At 38.3% G+C, this 16124-nt stretch overlaps 2 non-coding genes across 2 annotated transcripts; both read left to right on the forward strand.

Annotated features, from left to right (window-relative positions):
* Positions 1 to 483: 483 nt before the first annotated feature.
* Positions 484 to 587, forward strand: LOC112799206 (small nucleolar RNA R71). The gene has a single exon (XR_003200782.1). It is a non-coding gene; the product is annotated as a small nucleolar RNA R71 (small nucleolar RNA).
* A 12271-nt stretch (positions 588 to 12858) lies between these two features.
* LOC112798643 (small nucleolar RNA R71) lies at positions 12859 to 12962 on the forward strand. Its single transcript, XR_003200246.1, has one exon. It is a non-coding gene; the product is annotated as a small nucleolar RNA R71 (small nucleolar RNA).
* The last annotated feature ends 3162 nt before the right edge of the window (positions 12963 to 16124 follow it).

Here is a 16124-nt window from a genome sequence, read left to right on the forward strand (position 1 = left end):
GGGTTGTAAGGTTTGTGGTTTTGTGGTTGGCTTTGCTGGTTTCCCCACCCAAAGTTTGGGTGGTTTTTCCATCCTGGGTTGTAAGTGTTGGAATGTGGATCATATGGTTGCCTTTGTTGATTTCCCACATAGTTGGCCTCTTCCCAATCACCTCCTTCAGTGCTTATTTCCTCTTGATCTTGTGTTTGTATTGCAGCCACTTGCTTTGTGTCTAATTTCCTGGTGAGCTCTGCTAGTTGCTTGGCAAACACCTTGTTTTGGGCTAGGATTGTATCAACATGGTTCAGCTCCATGACTCCCTTACTGTTGTGTCTCTCTGAAGCATAGTAGTACTCATTCTCAGCCACTGTCTCAATCACTTCAATGGCTTCTTCCACAATCTTTTTCCTGTTCAATGAACCTCCTGATGAATGGTCTACAGCCTTCCTTGATTCATAAGAAAGTCCATCATAGAAAATATGCAATTGCACCCAGTCATGGAACATGTCTGGCGGGCATTTCCTTGTCAATTCTTTGAACCTCTCCCATGCCTCGTAGAGCATCTCACCATCTTGTTGTCTAAAAGTCTAAACCTCAGATCGAAGCCTATTGACCTTTTGTGGAGGGTAGAAACGTGCCAGAAACTTGCTTTCCACTTCATCCCAGGTTGTTAGGCTCCCCCTTGGGAATGATTCCAGCCACTTAGCTGCCTTGTCCCTAAGTGAAAATGGGAACAAGAGCAGTTTATAGGCATCTTCCTGGACTCCATTGGACTTCACAGTGTCGCAAATTCTCAGGAATTTTGTGAGATGTTGGTTTGGGTCTTCATTAGCACTCCCACCAAATGAACAATGATCCTCCACCAATGATATTAGCTGTGGTTTGAGTTCAAAATTGTTGGCCTGAATGGGTGGTTTCTGAATGCTGCTACCACAATTCCCATAGGTTGGGTTTATGTATGAACCAAGAACCCTCCTCTCGGGAATGGCATTGTTTCCATCAGCCCTCTCATGGTTGTGAACTTCTCTATCCATGTTGAGATCTAGAGCTTCCTCAAAGTTGTCCTCAGATTCTCCTTCAGATTCTTCTTCTCTCAGTACTCTCTTCCCTCTTGCTTCCCTTCTAAGTTTATGAAGGGTCCTCTCTGGTTCGGTATATGGAGGAGTTGTTGTCTCTCCTCTCCTACCTGTCATACAAGAACACACCACAAGGAACAAACAAGTAGAATACTCTTGGTTAATGGAAGAGTATGGTTAGAGCAGTTGAGGAATTAATTCAAATAGTTAGTGAGTCAGTGAGTTAGTTGCTTGAATTTAAAGGCATAAAGAAAGAAAGCAAGTAACAGAGTGCAGAAATTAAAATTCAACAAGTAACTTGAACTGAATTAACAAAACAAGAAAAATGCTCAATCTAGTTAACTTCCAATTTGAGAATTGTCAATCGAAAACCAATCCCCGGCAACGGCGCCATAAACTTGATCTAGCCATAAACTTGATAGCTACGATTTAGGAAATTGCACAATCGGCAAAAATTCCTTCCGGCAAGTGCACCGGTTATCGTCAAGTAAAAAAACTCACAATAGAGTGAGGTCGAATCCCACAAGGATTGGTTGAATGAGCAATTCGGATTAGAAGTGTGTTCTAGTTGAGCGGATCAAGATTTAGATGAGAATTGCGGAATCTTAAATTGCATGAATTAAAGAGCGAGAAGTTAAAGTGCTGAAATTAAAAAGGGATGGGGGTGATTGCATGAATTGAAATTGCAGAATGTAAATAGAACGGGATAGATCAGAGAGAGGGGTTCATTGGGGTCAGGAGATATTGAAATCTCCGAATCAAAACATTTTCATCTCTTCCTCAACCAATGCATTCATTGAATCTTGCTTGGCAATCTTATATGATTGGATCCCAATTCCTTGGCTCACCAATTCTCTCTAAAAACAAACAAATTCCCAATCCCTTGGTTTAAATGTTCATAAGAAGAGATGATGCTCGATCACTGATTATACCACACAGTTTCATGGACCACAATTTGGTAGGATTACATGTCACAATATCCATCCAAACCCCAATCCAATTCACTGTGAGAAAGCTTCTCTAGCATGAATCCTCCATTCCTTTCCCAAGGTTCCGAAGGATTCCAATTATGGGTAGTTTCTTTCCCAAGACAACTACCCAATGGAATTAGATCGAGAAGCTTTCTAACAAAATTCAAGAGAAAAGATTGAAGAAGAAGACAAAACTATTATTGATTCATTGAATTACAATAGAGCTCCCTAACCCAATGAAAGGGGTTTAGTGAGTCATAGCTCTGAATTCAAAAGTATGAAAAACTAACAAAAATGATCAAAAGTTCCCCGATCCCTGTAATCATCCTAACTAACTTAAATTCTATCCTATTTATACACTTTCTAAATTGAGCTTCAGTTGTGTTTCTTGGGCTTTGAGGCCTTTCCCTGATTTCCTTTTGCTTTGGGTTTATGGTCCATAATCCTGATGAGGCTGTGAACCAATTCTGTAACATTCATTGAGCAAACTTAGTGATAATCAAGTAATGACACATGACTCAACAAATTGAAATTCCAGACTCATCAATTCTTCAGGCCCAATCCCATAAACCATGATATTCAATTGGGTTTCATACCATAATACGTTTAAGTTAATGTTTGGTGCTCAAATGCTAACTTAAACTTCAATATATTTGGCCCAGAAACCCTTTCAAAAAGTGGCGTTTAAGTTGCAGTTTAAGCTTAAACTGCAACTTAAACGTTGGACACTCCTGGAGGTGGTATAATTCAAGCACGTTTAAGCTTCAGTTTAAGGTTAAACTGAAGCTTAAACTTGGAAATGGAAGAAAGCAACTACGGAGTGTGGAATGGTCGAACACGTTTAAGCTTCAGTTTAAGGTTAAACTGAAGCTTAAACGTGGAAATGAGAAAGCAACCCTGGAGGCAAATTGTGGTCGAACACGTTTAAGCTCCAGTTTAAGGTTAAACTGGAGCTTAAACGTGGAAATGAAGAAAGGAGCCCAGGAGTGTGAAATGTCGAACACGTTTAAGCTCTAGTTTAAGCTTAAACTGGAGCTTAAACGTGGAAATGGCTTCCTGGTGCATGATTTGGGTCGAACACGTTTAAGCTCCAGTTTAAGGTTAAACTGGAGCTTAAACGTGGAAATGCTCCTTTGGTGCCTTTCTTATTCTGGCGTTTAACTTCCAGTTTAAGGTTAAACTGGAGGTTAAACGCCACTTTCAGCATTATATGGCTTGGCAGTTTAAGTTCCAGTTTAAGCTTAAACTGGAACTTAAACTCCACATGTGATCTTCAAGCTTCCTTTATTGATTTTGTTGTTTCCTTGCTTAGCCTCTTCTCCCCTGAAATCATCCAAACAACTGCATCAAAGTCTTGCAAAATTTCATGAGAATTCTTCCATTCATAGCATTCAAGTAATATCACTAAAAACTCATGGAATTTGCATCAAAATCATACTGTTTGGATGGTTCATTGCTTTGTTGTTCATTTAACCATTCTTGGTTACTTTAAGCTCAAGAAAATGCATAAAACAACTAAAACTAACAGAAAAATGCTAGTGAAACAAGCCCAAGATGCCTTGGCATCACTTGTACCTCAAAGATTCCCAGTTTCTCTATTATAGAGAGTGGCATGAGGTTTATGCCTGACCCCAGGTCACACAAAGCCTTCTCAAAGGTCATGGTGGCTATGGTACAGGGTATTAAGAATTTTTTGGGATCCGGTTTCTTCTGAGGTAATGTCTGCCTAATCAAGTCATTCAGTTCATTGGTAAGCAATGGGGGTTCATCCTCCCAAGTCTCATTACCAAATAACTTGGCATTCAGCTTCATGATTGCTCCAAGGTACTTAGCAACTTGCTCTTCAGTAATATCTTCAGCCTCTTCAGAGGAAAAATATTCATCAGAGCTCATGAATGGCAGAAGTAGGTTCAATGGAATCTCTATGGTCTCTGTATGAGCCTCAGAATCCCTTGGTTCCTCAAAGGGGAACTTCTTTTCGTTCAGAGGACATCTCATGAGGTTTTTCTCACTGGGAATCACGTCCTCCTCACTTTCTCCAGGTTCGGCCATGTTGGTCATGGTTATGGCCTTGCACTCTCTCTTGGAATTTTCTTCTGTATTGCTTAGAGAACACTAGGAGGAGTTTCAGTAACTCTTTTACTAAGCTAACCAACTTGTGCCTCCAAATTTTTTATAGAGGACCGTGCCTCATTCATGAAACTGAGAGTGGTATTAGATAGATCAGAGACTATGTTTGCTAAGCCAGAGAAGCTCTGCTCATAATTCTCTGTCTATTGCTGAGAAGATGATGGAAAAGGTTTGATTTTGCCAAACCTATTTCTTCCACCATTATTGTTGTTGAAGCCTTGTTGAGGCTTCTGTTGGTCCTTCCATGAGAGGTTTGGATGATTTCTCCATGAAGGATTATAGGTGTTTCCATAGGGTGTTTCCATAGGGTTCTCCCATGTAATTCACCTCTTCCATTGCAGGGTTCTTAGGATCATAAGCTTCTTCTTCAGAAGATGCTTCTTTATTACTGCTGGATGCAGCTTGCAATCCAGTCAGATTCTGAGAAATCATATTGACTTGCTGAGTCAATAATTTGTTCTGAGCCAATATGGCATTCATAGTATCAATCTCAGGAACTCCTTTCTTCTGAGTTGTCCCATTGTTCACAGGATTTCTTTCAGAAGTGTACATGAACTGGTTATTTGCAACCATTTCAATGAGTTCCTGGGCTTCTGCAGGCATTTTCTTCAGATGAATAGATCCACCTATAGAATGGTCCAATGACATGTTGGATAACTCAGATAGACCATCATAGAAGATACCTATGATGCTCCATTCTAAAAGCATTGGTGCACGAAATTGTGATCATCAACAATGGTGCCAAAAACTTGGTAGCGCTCTCAACGTGAATCACACTTGGTCACAACTCCGCACAACTAACCAGCAAGTGCACTGGGTCGTCCAAGTAATACCTTACGTGAGTAAGGGTCGATCCCACAGAGATTGTTGGTATGAAGCAAGCTATGGTCATCTTATTAATCTCATTTAGGCGGATAATAAATGTTATGGAGTTTTTGAATAGTAAATAAAGCAGAAAATAAAGATAGAGTTACTCATGTAATTCAATGGTGGGAATTTCAGATAAGTGTATGGAGATGCTTGTCCCTGTTGGATCTCTGCTTTCCTACTGCCTTCCTTCAATCCTTCTTATTCCTTTCAATGGCAAGATGTATGTAGGGCATCACCGTTGTCAATGGCTACATCCCATCCTTTCAGTGAAAAAGGTCCATATGCTCTGTCACGACACGACTAATCATCTGTCGGTTCTCGATCATGTTGGAATAGAATCCCTTGATTCTTTTGCGTTTGTCATCACGCCCAACAATCGCGAGTTTGAAGCTCGTCACAGTCATTCAATCCCTGAATCCTACTCGGAATATCACAGACAAGGTTTAGACTTTCCAGATTCTCATGAATGCCGCCATCAATCTAGCTTATACCACGAAGATTCTGATTAAGGAATCCAAGAGATATGCGCCCGGTCTGAGGTAGAACGGAAGTGGTTGTCAGTCACGCGTTCATAGGTGAGAATGATGATGAGTGTCACGGATCATCACATTCATCATGTTGAAGTGCAACGAATATCTTAGAACAGGAATAGCTGAATTGAATAGAAAATAGTAGTAATTGCATTAAAACTTGAGGTACAGCAGAGCTCCACACCCTTAATCTATGATGTGTAGAAACTCCACCGTTGAAAATACATAAGTGATGAAGGTTCAAGCATGGCCGAATGGCCAGCCCCCAAACATGATCATAAGACCGAATGGTCAAAAGACCTTACAATCAAAGATACTGAATACAATAGTAAAAAGTCCTATTTATACTAGACTAGCTACTAGGGTTTTCAGAAGTAAGTAATTGGTGCAGAAATCGACTTCCGGGGCCCATTTGGTGTGTGCTTGGGCTGAGCTTGAGCTTTACCCGTGCAAAGGCTTCTTTTGGAGTTGAACGCCAAGTTGTAACATGTTTTTGGCGTTCAACTCTGGTTCGTGACGTGTTTCTGGCGTTTAACTCCAGAATGCAGCATGAAACTGGCGTTGAGTGCCAGTTTACGTCATCTAATCACGAATAAAGTATGAACTATTATATATTGCTGGAAAGCTCTGAATGTCTACTTTCCAACGCTGTTGAGATCGCGCCATTTGGAGTTCTGTAGCTCCAGAAAATCCATTTCGAGTGCAGGGAGGTCAGAATCCAACAACATTAGCAGTCCTTTGTCAGCCTTTTATCAGAGTTTTTGCTCAGGTCCCTCAATTTCAGCCATAAATTACCTGAAATCATAGAAAAACACAAAAACTCATAGTAAAGTCCAAAAATGTGAATTTAGCATAAAAAGTAATGAAAATATCCCTAAAAGTAGCTAGATCTTACTAAAAAATACCTAAAAACAATGCCAAAAAGCGTATAAATTATCCGCTCATCACAACACCAAACTTAAATTGTTGCTTGTACCCAAGCCACTTAAAATGAATTAGGATAAAAAGAAGAAAATATACTATAAATCCCAAAATATCAATGAATATTAATTCTACTTAGATGAGCGGGACTTGTAGCTTTTTGCCTCTGAATAGTTTTGGCATCTCACTTTTTTCCTTGAAGTATAGAATGATTGGCATCTATAGGAACTTAGAATTTCAGATAGTGTTATTGATTCTCCTAGTTAAGTTTGTTGATTCTTGAACGCAGCTATTTTTATGTGTCTTGGCCGTGGCCCTAAGCATTTTATTTTCCAGTATTACCACCGGATATATAAATGCCACAGACACATGACTGGGTGAACCTTTTCAGATTGTGACTCAGCTTTGCTAAAGTTCGCAGTTAGAGGTGTCCAGAGCTCTTAAGCACACTCTTTTTGCTTTGGATCACGACTTTAACAGCTCAGTCTCAAGCTTTTCACTTGGACCTGCATGCCACAAGCACATGGTTAGGGACAGCTTGATTTAGCCGCTTAGGCCTGGATTTTATTTCCTTGGGCCCTCCTATCCATTGATGCTCAAAGCCTTGGATCTTTTTTACCCTTGCCTTTTGGTTTTAAGGGCTATTGGCTTTTTCTGCTTGCTTTTTTTTCTTTCTATTTTTTTTCGCAAGCTTTTGCTTTTTCACTGCTTTTTCTTGCTTCAAGAATCAATTTCATGATTTTTCAGATTATCAATAGAATTTTTCTTTGTTCATCATTCTTTCAAGAGGCAACAATTTTAACAATAAGATCAAAATTATGCACTGTTCAAGCATTCATTCAGAAGACAAAAAGTATTGTCACCACATTAATATGATTAAACTAAATTCAAGGATAATTTTTGAAATTTATGTACTTCTTGTTCTTTTGAATTAGAAACATTTTTCATTTAAGAGAGGTGAAGGATTCATGGAATTATTTATAGCCTTAAGACATAGCTACTAAATACTAATGATCATGTAATAGAGACACAAATATAGATGACATAATAAGCATAAAAACCAAAAAATAGAAAAATAAGAACAAGGAATGAATCCACCTTAGTGATGGTGGCACTTTCTTCTTGAAGAACCATTGATGTCCTTGAGTTCTTCTATGTCTCTTCCTTGCCTTTGTTGCTCCTCCCTCATTGCTCTTTTGATCTTCTCTAATTTCATGGAGAATGATGGAGTGCTCTTGATGTTCCACCCTTAATTAATCCATATTGTAACTCAAATCTTCAAGAGAAGTGTTGAGTTGTTCCCAATAGTTGTTGGGAGGAAAGTGCGTCCCTCGAGGCATCTCCGGGATTTCTTGGTGATGAGCTTCCTCATGCGTCTCTTGGGTTCCATGAGTGGGCTCTCTTGTTTGCTCCATCCTTTTCTTAGTGATGGGCTTGTCCTCCTCAATGGGGATGTCTCCTTCTATGATGACTCCAGCTGAGTAACATAGATGGCAAATAAGATGAGGAAAAGCTAGCCTTGCCAAGGTAGAGGGCTTTTCAGCTATTTTGTAGAATTCAAAGGAGATGACTTCATGAACTTCTACTTCCTCTCCATTCATGATGATATGAATCATGATGGCCCGATCCACAGTAACTTCAGATCGGTTGCTAGTGGGGATTATGGAGCGTTGGATGAACTCCAACCATCCTCTAGCCACAGGCTTGAGGTCCAGTCTTCTTAATTAAACCGGCTTGCCTTTGGAGTCTCTTTTCCATTGAGCTCCTTCAACACATATATCCCTAAGGACTTGGTCCAACCTTTGATCAAAGTTGACCCATCTTGTGTAGGGGTGTGCATCTCCTTGCATCATGGGCAAGTTGAATGCCAACCTCACATTTTTCGGACTAAAATATAAGTATTTCCCCCGAACCATTGTAAGATAGTTCTTTGGATTCAGGTTCATACTTTGATCATGGTTTCTAGTGATCCATGCATTGGCATAGAACTCTTGAACCATCATGATTTTGACTTGTTGAATGGGGTTGGTCAGAACATCCCAACTTCTTCTTTGAATCTCATGTCGGATCTCCGAAAACTCATTTTTCTTGAGCTTGAAAGGGACCTCAGGGGTCACCTTCTTCTTAGCCACAACATCATAAAAGTGGTCTTGATGGGCTTTGGAGATGAATCTCTCCATCTCCCATGACTCGAAGATGGAAGCTTTTGTATTCCCTTTTTGTTTTCTAGAGGTTTCTCTAGCCTTAGGTGCCATCAATGGTAATGGAAAAACAAAAAGCTTATGCTTTTACCACACCAAACTTAGAATATTGCTCGCCCTCGAGCAAGAGAAGAAAGAAAAGAAAAGAAGAAGAGAAATATGGAGGAGAGTGGAGAAAAGTGTATTCGGCCAAGGTATAGGAGAGGGAGTTGTGTTGTGTGAAAATTAAGGAGAATAGAGGGGTTTATATAGTTAGGGGAGAAGGAGTAGGTTCGGCTATTTAGGGTGGGTTTGGGTGGGAAAGAAATTTTGAATTTTGAAGGTAGGTGGGGTTTATGGGAAAGAGTGGATGGATGTGAGTGGTGAAAGAGGTAATTGGGAAGAGAGATTGAGGTGATTGGTGAAGGGTTTTGGGGGAGAGTGTTTATTGGAAAGGGAGGATGAATGTTGAGAAGAGGGGAGAATATGGTAGGTGGGGATCCTGTGGGGTCCACAGATCCTGAGGTGTCAAGGATTTACATCCCTGCACCAATTAGGCATGTACAATGCCTTTGCATGCAATTCTGGCGTTTAAACGCCGAGGTGATGCATGTTCTGGGCGTTCAATGCCCAGCTGCAGCATGTTTCTGGCGTTGAACGCTAGTTCCATGCTTGTTTCTGGTGTTCAGCGCCAGCTCTCTTCAAGGTATATTCGTGGCATTTAAACGCCAGGATGCTGCTTATTTCTAGTGTTCAACGCCTGATAAACCTCGTTTTGACGGTTTATCTTGTATTGAATTTAGAGTGTTTTGATGACCTTTTCTCGCATTTAACCTATGAATTAGCATGGTTTTGTGATTGTCTCCTTATTTGTGCTTAGATGTGAAAACATGCTTTTTAGGACTTAAAATAGCTAAATCTAATTCTCCTTGATTCCATTAGATGCCTTGATATGTTTGTTAGTGATTTCAGATTGAAAAGGGCTAGGAATGGATCAAAGGAGTGAAGAGGAAAAGCATGCAAAGTGGAGAAATCATGAAAAGCCAAAGAAGTTGAACTCGCCCATGGACGCGTGCGCGCACCTTGCGAATCACCCCATGGATGCGTACGCGTGCTGTGCGCGTACGCGTCGGTGCTGGTTTATGATTTTTTAATGAAAACGTGACCAACGAATTCTCAAGGGTTGTGGGGCCCAATTCCAACCAACTTTGGTGCCTAAATTGCTATTTAAAGCCAAGGATTGAAGAGCAAAGAGTTAGTTCATTTTCACCATTAGTCATAGTTTAGTTTTAGAAGTAGTTTCTAGAGAGAGAAGCTCTCACTTCTCTCTCGGATTAGGATTAGGATTAGGTTTAGTTCTTAGATCTAGATTTTAATTCATCTTCTTCTACTTCTATCTTCTTAATTCCTTGTTGTTACATTCATTCTTCTTCCATTCTTTTATTGTAATTTCCTTTACGTTGTTCTTATACTTTGTTGTAGATCTACTATTGTTCCTTCCATTTTCTTTCAATTCAATAAGAGGTAATTCATAATAATTGTTGTTATTTGCTTTTTTATTGTTGATCTCTTGCCTTTGTAGTTAGATCTCTCTTTAATTCTTGCAATTTATGTTGTTTAATTTTATTGCCTTTTATGTGTTTGTTGAAATGCCTCTTCTAGATATAGTATAGATTTTGTTCCTCTTGGCCTAGGTAGAGTAACTAGTGACACTTGAGTTATCTAATTCCTTTGTTGATTGGTAATTGGAGAGATTGCTAATTGGTTTGGAGTGTACTAAAGCTAGTCTTTCCTTGGGAGTTGGCTAGGACTTGTGGCTCAAGTCAATTCATCCACTTGACTTTCCTTTATTTAGTAAGGGTTAACTAAGTGGTAGCAATGAACAATTCTCATCATAATTGAGAAGGATAACTAGGATAGGACTTCTAATTTTCATACCTTTCCAAGAGCCTTTTATAGTTGTTAGTTTATTTTCATTGCCATTTACTTTTCATGCTTCTTATCCAAAACCCCAAAACACATTTCTAACCAATAACAAAGCACTTTATTGTAATTCCTAGGGAGAACGACCCGAGGTTTGAATACTTCGGTTTATAAAATTTGGGGTTTGTTACTTGTGACAAACAATCTTTTGTATGAAAGGATTTTTGATTGGTTTGGAAACTATACTTGCAACAAGAATTCATTTGTGAAATTCTATACCGTCAAAAATCCGTTCATCAACGCCAGATCCATGCTCTGTTCTGGTGTTGAATGCCAGCCAGATGCTCCTTACTGGCGTTCAAACGCCAGTAAGTCCTTTCTCCAGGGTGTGATTTTTCTTCTTCTATTTTTTATTCTATTTTTAATTTTAATACTTTTTTCGTGACTCCACATGATCATGAACCTAATAAAACATAAAAGAACAATGAAAATAAAATAAAATTAGATAAATAAAAATTGGGTTGCCTCCCAATAAGTGCTTCTTTAATGTCAATAGCTTGATAGTAGACTCTCATGGAGCCTCACAGGTGATCAGGTCAATGTTGTAGACTCCCAACACCAAACTTAGAGTTTGGATGTGGGGATTCAACACCAAACTTAGAGTTTGGCTGTGGCCTCTCAACACCAAACCTAGAGTTTGATTGTGGGGGCTTTGTTTGACTCTGTACTGAGAGAAGCTTTTCATGCTTCCTCTCCATTGTTAAAGGAAAAGATCCTTGAGCCTTAAACACAAGGTAGTCCCTATTCAATTGAAGGACTAATTCTCCTCTGTTAACATCTATCACAGCTCCTGTTGTGGCTAGGAAAGGTCTTCCAAGGATGATGCATTCATCCTTCTCCTTCCTAGTGTCTAAGATTATGAAATTAGCAGGGATGTAAAGGCCTTCAACCTTTACCAACACGTCCTCTACCAATCCATAAGCTGGTCTTACTGACTTGTCTGCCATTTGTAATGAGAATAAGGCAGGCTGTACCTCAATGATCCCCAGCTTCTCCATTACAGAGAGTGGCATAAGATTTATGCCTGACCCTAGGTCACACAGAGCTTTCTCAAAGGTCATGGTGCCTATGGTACAGGGTATTACGAATTTGCCAGGATCTTGTCTCTTTTGAGGTAAAGTTTGCTAAACCCAGGTATCTAGTTCACTAATGAGCAAGGGAGGTTCACCTTCCCAAGTCTCATTACCAAATAACTTGGCATTCAGTTTCATGATAGCTCCTATATATTGAGCAAATTGCTCTCCAGTTACATCTTCATCCTCTTCAGAGGAAGAATAGTCTTCAGAGCTCATGAATGGCAAAAGGAGGTGTAATGGAATCTCTATGGTCTCTATATGGGCCTCAGATTCTCGTGGGTCCTCAATAGGGAACTCCTTCTTGCTTGAGAGACGTCCCATGAGGTCTTCCTCATTGGGATTCACGTCCTCTCCTTCCTCTATAGGGTCGGCCATATTGATTATATCAATGGCCTTGCACTCTCTTTTTGGATTTTCTTCAGTATTTCTTGGGAGAGTACTAGGAGGAGTTTCAATGATTTTCTTACTCAGCTGGCCCACTTGTGCCTCCAGATTTCTGATGGAGGACCTTATTTCATTCATGAAACTTAAAGTGGCCTTAGACAGATCAGAGACTAAATTTGCTAAGTTAGAGGTATTCTGTTCATAATTCTCTGTCTGTTGCTGAGAAGGTGATGGATAAGGCTTGATATTGCTGAGCCTATTTCTTCCACCATTATTAAAGCCTTGTTGAGGCTTTTGTTGATCCTTCCATGAGAAATTTGGATGATTTCTCCATGATGAATTATAAGTGTTTCCATAAGGTTCACCCATATAATTTACCTCTGCCATTGCAGGGTTTTCAGGATCGTAAGCTTCTTCTTCAGAAGATGCCTCTTTAGTGCTGTTGGGTGCATTTTGCCATCCATTCAGACTTTGAGAAATCATGTTGACTTGATGAGTCAACATTTTTGTTCTGAGCCAATATGGCATTCAGAGCATCAATTTCAAGAACTCCCTTCCTTTGAGGCGTCCCATTATTCACGGAATTCCTCTTAGAAGTGTACATGAACTGGTTATTTGCAACCATGTCAATAAGTTCTTGAGCTTCTGTAGGCGTTTTCTTTAGGTGAATGGATCCACCTGCAGAATGGTCCAATGACATCTTAGAGAACTTAGATAGACCATAATAGAATATATCTATCATGGTCCATTATGAAAACATGTCAGAAGGACATCTTTTGGTCATCTGTTTGTATCTTTCCCAAGCTTCATAGAGGGATTCACCATCTTTTTGTTTGAAGGTCTGAACATCCACTCTAAGCTTGCTCAGCTTTTGAGGAGGAAAGAACTTAGCCAAGAAGGTCGTGACCAGCTTATCCTAGGAGTCCAGGCTATCTTTAGGTTGAGAGTCCAACCATGTTCTAGCTTTGTCTCTTATAGCAAAAGGGAAAAGCATGAACCTGTAGACTTCAGGATCTACTCCATTAGTCTTAACAGTCTCACAGATCTACAAGAACTCAGTTAAGAACTGGTAAGGATCTTCTGATGGAAGTCCATGAAACTTGCAGTTCTGTTGCATTAGAGCAACTAATTGAGGTTTCAGCTCAAAATTGTTTGCTCCTATGGTAGGAATTGAGATGCTTCTTCCATCAAACTTGGACGTAGGTGTGGTATAATCACCAAGCATCGTTCTTGCATTATTGTTGTTAGGTTCGGCTGCCATCTCCTTTTCTTGTTCGAAAATTTCAGCAAGGTTGTCTCTGGATTGTTGTAATTTAGCTTCTCTTAGTTTCCTCTTTATAGTCTTTTCAGGTTCTGGATCAGCTTCAACAAGAATGTCTTTTTCCTTGTTCCTTCTCATATGAAAGAGAAGAGAACAGAAAAAGAAGAGGAATCCTCTATGTCACAGTAAAGAGGTTCCTTATTATTAGTAGAAGAAGAATGGAATAAAGAAAGGAGAGTCCAAACACAAGGGTAAGGATAGGGGCAGTGATTTGAGATGAAGAGAGGTGAAGAGGGGTGTTAGTAAATGAATAAATAAATAGGAAAAGATGAGAGATGGAGAAATTTTCGAAATTAAATTTTGAAAAGGAGTTAAATGATTTTTGAAAATAAAGATAAGAAATGAAATTAAAATTAAAATTTAAAACAATTAATTAAATAAAAAAAAGATTTTTTTTTTAAAAAAGAGGTAAGTATTTTCGAAAATTAGAGAGAGAAAATTTGTTAGGTGATTTTGAAAAAGATAAGAAACAAACAAAAAGTCAAATAGTTAGTTGAAAAAGATTTGAAAATCAATTTTGAAAAGATAAGAAGATAAGAAGTTAAAAAAGATATTTTAAAATCAAATTTTTGAAAAAGATAAAATTTTGAAAAAGATATGATATAAAAGATAAGATAAGATAGATTTAATTTTTAAAATTAAAATTAATTACTTGACTAACAAGAAACTAAAAGATATGATTCTAGAATTTAAAGATTGAACCTTTCTTAACAAGAAAGTAACAAACTTTAAATTTTTGAATCAATCACATTAATTGTTTAACATAATTTTTGAAAATAAAGATAAAATTAAGAAAAAGATTTTTGAAAAATATTTTTAAATTTTCGAAAATCATAAGATAAAAATGAAAAATATTTGATTTTTGAAAAAGTTTTGAAAAGATAGGATTTTTAAAATTGAAAATTTGACTTGACTTATAAGAAATAGCTAAGTTTTAAAATGTTTTGACTAAGTCAACTCAAATTTTCGAAAATTAGGAGTAAAATAAGGAAAAGATAATTTTTTTGATTTTTGAATTTTTAATGAAGAGAGAGAAAAACACAAATATGACCCAAAACATGAAAATTTTGGATCAAAACATGTGATGCATGCAAGAACACTATGAATGTCAAGATGAACACCAAGAACATTTTGAAGATCATGATGAATATCAAGAACATATTTTTGAAAAAAAATTTTATTCAAAGAAAACATGCAAGACACCAAACTTAGAAATCTTTCATGTTTAGACATTATGAATGCAAAAATGTACATGAAAAACAATAAAAGACATAAAACAAGAAAACATCAAGATCAAACAAGAAGACTTACCAAGAACAACTTGAAGATCATGAAGAGCACTATGAATGCATGAATTTTCGAAAATTTCAAGAGCAACATGAATATGCAATTGACACCAAACTTAAAACATGACACAAGATTCAAACAAGAAACACAAAAATATTTTTGATTTTTTATAATTTTATTATTTTTTGGATTTTATTTTATTTATTTTTTTCGAAAAACATATATGAAAACGGAAGTAATGAATTCAAAGTCCTCAATCAAAATCCCAAGAATCATACCAGGTTAGTCTAAAGCATGATGGCCAGCCAAGCTTCAGCATACCATTTTGAAACTATAGAATTCATTCTTAAAAACTCTGAAGGATTTTTCGAAAATAGAAGGAGAATTTTGAAAAATATTTTTGAAAACTTTTTAAAAAGAAAATAAAAAAAAAATTACCTAATCTGAGCGACAAGATGAACCGTCAGTTGTCCATACTCGAACAATCCTTGGCAACGGCGCCAAAAACATAGTGCACGAAATTGTGATCATCAACAATGGCACCAAAAACTTGGTAGCGCTCTCAACGTGAATCACACTTAGTCATAACTCCGCACAACTAACCAGCAAGTGTACTGGGTCGTCCAAGTAATACCTTACGTGAGTAAGGGTCGATCCCACGGAGATTGTTGGTATGAAGCAAGCTATGGTCATCTTGTTAATCTCAGTTAGGCGGATAATAAATGTTATTGAGTTTTTGAATAGTAAATAAAGTAGAAAATAAAGATAGAGTTACTCATGTAATTCAATGGTGGGAATTTCAGATAAGTGTATGGAGATGCTTGTCCCTGTTGGATCTCTGCTTTCCTACTGCCTTCCTTCAATCCTTCTTATTCCTTTCCATGGCAAGCTGTATGTAGGGCATCACCGTTGTCAATGGCTACATCCCATCCTCTCAGTGAAAAAGGTCCAAATGCTCTATCACGACACGGTTAATCATCTGTCGGTTCTCGATCATGTTGGAATAGAATCCCTTGATTCTTTTGCGTTTGTCATCACGCCCAATAATCACGAGTTTGAAGCTCGTCACAGTCATTCAATCCCTGAATACTTCTCGGAATACCACAGATAAGGTTTAGACTTTCCGGATTCTCATGAATGCCACCATCAATCTAGCTTATACCACGAAGATTCTGATTAAGGAATGCAAGAGATATGCGCCCGGTCTGAGGTAGAACGGAAGTGGTTGTCAGTCACGCGTTCATAGGTGAGAATGATGATGAGTGTCACAGCTCATCACATTTATCATGTTGAAGTGCAACGAATATCTTAGAACAGGAATAGCTGAATTGAATATAAAATAGTAGTAATTGCATTAAAACTTGAGATACAGCAGAGCTCGACACCCTTAATCTATGATGTGTAGAAACTCCACCG

The sequence above is a fragment of the Arachis hypogaea genome, chromosome 4 (genome assembly GCF_003086295.3).
Source record: "Arachis hypogaea cultivar Tifrunner chromosome 4, arahy.Tifrunner.gnm2.J5K5, whole genome shotgun sequence".
Classification (NCBI taxonomy): domain Eukaryota; kingdom Viridiplantae; phylum Streptophyta; class Magnoliopsida; order Fabales; family Fabaceae; genus Arachis; species Arachis hypogaea.